At 27.6% G+C, this 6208-nt stretch overlaps 1 protein-coding gene across 1 annotated transcript in view; it reads left to right on the top strand.

Annotated features, from left to right (window-relative positions):
- The first annotated feature begins 1550 nt into the window (after positions 1–1550).
- The window catches only part of LOC115240060 (acid sphingomyelinase-like phosphodiesterase 3a), a 76103-nt gene continuing 71445 nt past the window's right edge, over positions 1551–6208 (top strand). Inside the window, exon 1 of the mRNA XM_029815026.1 lies at positions 1551–2088. The gene's annotated coding sequence lies outside the window, so the exon portion shown is untranslated. The remainder of the gene's footprint in view (positions 2089–6208) is intronic.

Genomic DNA, 6208 nt, shown 5'->3' with positions numbered 1-6208 from the left:
AATTATAGAACGTGTAAAGTGGGCTTTACGTTGTATTGTGATTTCTTTCAATTGGACGATCTTTCCATCTGTTCAAATCTTTTTTTCAAGATTTTTATAAACAATAGAGAAATAAATATTCAAATGACGCAGTATAAATACGTCTCTGCGATCGGGAGCAAAATCTGAGAAAAGAACATTTCATATCCGGCTCGAGAAAGATTGCGCGCAACGTTACCATTCTTATGTAGACGCGAGTTGACGTATGCGTCGATGCGAAGCCAAAGAAATGTCATTGTAAAAATGTGGAGAACTGAACGAATAAGAAAGGAACGCGGGGGATAAAAGAAAAACTCACCGGAGACCGCGCACATAACATCGAGGACATCTGGCTGAAAGCAGCGAACGTGACGGTTAATAGAAACGTTCAAGCGACACAATGACGTTTCGCCGCACGTGGACCGCGGCGCGGATCCAACGTCAGTGGTAGGGTTGCCAACCGTCCGGTTTTGACCCGGACTGTCAGGTTTTCAAGAGTCTTGTCCGGTGTCCGGTTGACAAGTCAAACCGGACGTCATATATCCGGTTTTTAGGTACATATAAATAATAAAATGAAATTTAAATGATAGATCTAGAAGATCAATTATCGACAATTGTTATGGCTCCTGTACACAGAACACGGCTTGCCGCGAGGTGGAAATTGATGTGAGTACTTATAAAAATTGAGCAAAATCGTACTAGTATCGTTACATGTCCGGCTATTGGGACGTTTACCTTAGTTTGTTTTTTATTTTATTCATCCAAATTCTGTTTTCAAAATTGTTTAGAAAACAGTATTGTAAGTAATTTCTGATAAAATTTTGTAGTTAATCTAGTTTTATGATTACTGTTTTTGTCCGGTTTTGTCCGGTTAAATTTTGTTTCCAAAGACGAAATGTCCAGTAGTTTAGATTTCTGGATTTGGCAACCCTAGTCAGTGGCCGTCAAGTGTTGAAATAGCCCAGATCAAACGCGAATAATCGCAACAGCCCCTAAAAAATACTAACGTGGTGAAAACGTCCTAGGTTTCTTAAAAAGCCTATCTCTCCCCCGACTGAGAAGAGCGAAGATCCGAAGGAACTGTGCGCACTTGATACCTGGTTAATAAAACCTTTATACGAGACATAAAGCGATACAGTGATGTATATGTCGCGAGATATAAAGTACAATCGTGGCGAGAGAGGCGGGAGGATAGTCGAGAGAAAGCCACTACGTGTTGCGGTGGCAAGAGACACGGTCCGGAGCTATGGATGGAGGTGGCCGGGGCCTCAGAAACATACAGCGGCGAGAAAGAGGTAAATCGAGAAAGAGAAAGAGAGAGAGAGAGAGAGAGAGAGAGAGATGCCAGCCTCTCGTCGTACACACGCGCGCGTAGGGTGTACGCGTAAAGAGCGACGCGTGTTGTCTCATGGTCACGCGTGTGCGAGATACGTAATAGGTTGAAGAGAGTAAAGGAGCGCAGTCGCAAAGCCGGAGCCACCCTCGTGACCCCCGCCAAGCAGCGCCGGCGTCGACGGCGGCGTCGGCGTCGGCGTCGTCAACCCCATCCCGAGTCCCGAGGAGGCAGCGAGTTCGACTCGTGTCGGGTTACGGGCCGCACGCACGGTTCGTCGATCGTTCATCTCGCGATAGGGGCTGTTTTCGCCCGCTTGAAACGGCAATAGCGACGAGAGCGCGCGATTTTCCCTCGTCGCTTCGTCTGTCGGTGACGTAGTACTTTTCGCGCCTATCGCCGCGATAAGAATCTCACCGCGATAAGTGCCGAGAAGCGTCTAATGTGATTTATCTCGTCGCGAGTGACGGTGGAGGATGATCCGAGTGAGAGAGGAACTTGAGGACTCTGTCTGAGGGAAACGCGATATAAACCCCCCCGATGACCCGGTGCTGAAACCTGTGATTTATACGCCGCGATTTCAAGCTTCGCTCTCGCGATCCGCGGGAAATAGAGAAGAAAGTGAAAGGTATAGGTGTATGCCTGTGTGTGCGTGTACGTGTATATTTTTCGGTATGACCAGTCACGAGTGAGGCTCCCGACACCCGACATCCATTCTCGCGGAATCACACGAACGCGTAAGTGCTGATTACCTTTCGCTCTCAAAGTCTTTATACAGCGTGGGTCTTTATTACCTCGGTAAACGCGCGCCGGCTCGAGAGAAGAGTTACGAGTCTGTGTATAATTGCTCGAGTTGGAGACTTATCCGTTTGCCGAGGGACGGATAATTTTATCAGCTGAAAACCTACTCGGCATCTCACTCATTTTCGTTCCAAGTATCCTAAATTATTCGCACAATAATCAACTCTTCTCGCGATATAATCGAGAAAGATACTCGTAGATTTTAAGACGGAAATCGAGCGGTAAATTGTCAGGGATGATATATTCTGAATAATTTTCAGATATAAAATTAAATAATTTGCAATGTTGAGATAAGAAATTGTACCTTTTTTGCGAGAGTACAAAGTTTCCAAAATATTTTCATTGTTGTAAGAAACGGAATATCGTGTTTGGCGTTTAGTTGATACTTGACATCAATTTTTTAATCGTAATTGGGGCAGTTCGGGCATCGATCGTAACAATATCAATCGCATTTTAAATTGCTCGTTACAAAATCATGTTATAAACAGGCAGCAATGGTTGCTGCTATTCATGCAATTAGTGTAAACACGTAAACACCATATCAGAATTCCGATATTTTATAGGAAAAAATTTAATCTTGTACTATTATAAAACATCCATTTATGATTCTATCTCCTTTCTCTCTTTTTTCTCGAGTATCACATTTTACAACTGAGATTAAAAGAAAGGAATTAAGAATTCTTTAATAATGGGATTTAAAATATTTTATAAATAAGAATCGTCTTTTTTTTCTCTTTATCAAGAATCAAAGCGAGCCTTGTGAAAATGGCTCTCTATTTTTTCGGTATTTTACATTTATCTATGCATTTTCACTATCTAAATATAGAAAAAAATGATGATTTGAATCATTTACTAGGTTTCCTAAATATAAGAAAACAGAAAAGAAATTTCCACTCTGTTTTACAAAAGTATAAGTTTGATCATTTTCTGACTTTTTCGTCTCGAATATCACGGAATGTTAAAATTGCCATTTGTTGCAATTGAATTTAAGCTTCTCTAGTCTTAATTCATCGCTTTCCTCAAACGCTGCATTCAATTTATATTGCTCTTCAGTAAAATCACAGAATTCTGCGGAAAAACTTAATTTACAACTCTAAATTATATATATTTCTCAGAAATATAAAGTATATATACAGAGTGTCCCAGAATTAGACCGATAAACCTCAGGTGGTTATAGGACACCAAAACAAGTCAATTTCAATAAAGCCGTGTCCGCAAATAAGTCGTTTTGGCACTAGAGAATCAAAGACTAACAAGGGCAAAAATCTTTGGAAAAAATTATTTTTTCAAAATTTTATTAATGTGGTTAAATATTTTGTATAAAACATTCTTTGAAATTACAAATAATTTTTGAGATATATCGAAAAAAGCAAGAAGCCGCTCTACATATGAGAGATAATTTCACACCTTATAGAATCGTTTTTGGGCCACAACTGGAATTTCTAAATTCATCTATTTACCCCCTTCCCCCTACATGTGTGTAAAGTTTCATCAAAATCAGAATTTTCGGGTTGGCGAGGTTCTCTTATTTGTCTTTGATTCTCTAGTGCCAAAACGGCTCATTTGCGGACACGGATTTATTGGCAAAATTGGCTTGTTTTGTATCCTTTACAACCACCTGAAATCGGTTTAATTCTGGAACACCTTGTATATATAAATCTCTTTCGCAAATCGTGCATATTTATTTATTAAGATTGAAATAACTATTAAATATGAAAATGCGAGAAATCATTGCATATTCAGTATGCAGTATTGCAGTAAAATCATCATTATACGATCTTTTGATAATACCGATTGAATAGAAGTGTAATTGGACGTCGTTTAAGGATAATTTCTCGTTTTTTTTTTTTTTTTTTTTTTTTTTTTTTTTTTTTTTTTTTTTTTTTTTTTTTTTTTTTTTTTTTTTTTTTTTTTTTTTTTTTTTTTTTTTTTTTTTTTTTTTTTTTTTTTTTTTTTTTTTTTTTTTTTTTTTTTTTTTTTTTTTTTTTTTTTTTTTTTTTTTTTTTTTTTTTTTTTTTTTTTTTTTTTTTTTTTTTTTTTTTTTTTTTTTTTTTTTTTTTTTTTTTTTTTTTTTTTTTTTTTTTTTTTTTTTTTTTTTTTTTTTTTTTTTTTTTTTTTTTTTTTTTTTTTTTTTTTTTTTTTTTTTTTTTTTTTTTTTTTTTTTTTTTTTTTTTTTTTTTTTTTTTTTTTTTTTTTTTTTTTTTTTTTTTTTTTTTTTTTTTTTTTTTTTTTTTTTTTTTTTTTTTTTTTTTTTTTTTTTTTTTTTTTTTTTTTTTTTTTTTTTTTTTTTTTTTTTTTTTTTTTTTTTTTTTTTTTTTTTTTTTTTTTTTTTTTTTTTTTTTTTTTTTTTTTTTTTTTTTTTTTTTTTTTTTTTTTTTTTTTTTTTTTTTTTTTTTTTTTTTTTTTTTTTTTTTTTTTTTTTTTTTTTTTTTTTTTTTTTTTTTTTTTTTTTTTTTTTTTTTTTTTTTTTTTTTTTTTTTTTTTTTTTTTTTTTTTTTTTTTTTTTTTTTTTTTTTTTTTTTTTTTTTTTTTTTTTTTTTTTTTTTTTTTTTTTTTTTTTTTTTTTTTTTTTTTTTTTTTTTTTTTTTTTTTTTTTTTTTTTTTTTTTTTTTTTTTTTTTTTTTTTTTTTTTTTTTTTTTTTTTTTTTTTTTTTTTTTTTTTTTTTTTTTTTTTTTTTTTTTTTTTTTTTTTTTTTTTTTTTTTTTTTTTTTTTTTTTTTTTTTTTTTTTTTTTTTTTTTTTTTTTTTTTTTTTTTTTTTTTTTTTTTTTTTTTTTTTTTTTTTTTTTTTTTTTTTTTTTTTTTTTTTTTTTTTTTTTTTTTTTTTTTTTTTTTTTTTTTTTTTTTTTTTTTTTTTTTTTTTTTTTTTTTTTTTTTTTTTTTTTTTTTTTTTTTTTTTTTTTTTTTTTTTTTTTTTTTTTTTTTTTTTTTTTTTTTTTTTTTTTTTTTTTTTTTTTTTTTTTTTTTTTTTTTTTTTTTTTTTTTTTTTTTTTTTTTTTTTTTTTTTTTTTTTTTTTTTTTTTTTTTTTTTTTTTTTTTTTTTTTTTTTTTTTTTTTTTTTTTTTTTTTTTTTTTTTTTTTTTTTTTTTTTTTTTTTTTTTTTTTTTTTTTTTTTTTTTTTTTTTTTTTTTTTTTTTTTTTTTTTTTTTTTTTTTTTTTTTTTTTTTTTTTTTTTTTTTTTTTTTTTTTTTTTTTTTTTTTTTTTTTTTTTTTTTTTTTTTTTTTTTTTTTTTTTTTTTTTTTTTTTTTTTTTTTTTTTTTTTTTTTTTTTTTTTTTTTTTTTTTTTTTTTTTTTTTTTTTTTTTTTTTTTTTTTTTTTTTTTTTTTTTTTTTTTTTTTTTTTTTTTTTTTTTTTTTTTTTTTTTTTTTTTTTTTTTTTTTTTTTTTTTTTTTTTTTTTTTTTTTTTTTTTTTTTTTTTTTTTTTTTTTTTTTTTTTTTTTTTTTTTTTTTTTTTTTTTTTTTTTTTTTTTTTTTTTTTTTTTTTTTTTTTTTTTTTTTTTTTTTTTTTTTTTTTTTTTTTTTTTTTTTTTTTTTTTTTTTTTTTTTTTTTTTTTTTTTTTTTTTTTTTTTTTTTTTTTTTTTTTTTTTTTTTTTTTTTTTTTTTTTTTTTTTTTTTTTTTTTTTTTTTTTTTTTTTTTTTTTTTTTTTTTTTTTTTTTTTTTTTTTTTTTTTTTTTTTTTTTTTTTTTTTTTTTTTTTTTTTTTTTTTTTTTTTTTTTTTTTTTTTTTTTTTTTTTTTTTTTTTTTTTTTTTGTTTTGGTGTTTTTTTTTTTTTTTTTTTTTTTTTTTTTTTTTTTTTTTTTTTTTTTTTTTTTTTTTTTTTTTTTTTTTTTAATCAGACGCGTAGATTGGCGTTGCGTAATCGTTGCCCTGTGATTTTCCAAGCTGCGGAAGTCGGTTGAATCGTCTAATTGGCAACCAGGCATCGCTTTGATCCGGAAATTGCGATCTCTGTTGTCTCGAGCACGATTAAATTGTTCTCGACGTTGTCTATTTGCGCGGCGCATTATCATCGTTAAACGAAACAATTGGTCCCGCGTGTTGCGGGCTCTGCGAT

Source organism: Formica exsecta, unplaced genomic scaffold, assembly GCF_003651465.1.
Source record: "Formica exsecta isolate Colony F162 unplaced genomic scaffold, ASM365146v1 scaffold400, whole genome shotgun sequence".
Lineage (NCBI taxonomy): Eukaryota > Metazoa > Arthropoda > Insecta > Hymenoptera > Formicidae > Formica > Formica exsecta.
The sequence above is the reverse complement of the archived record's forward strand: the minus strand, read 5'-3'. Positions and strand labels throughout refer to the sequence as shown.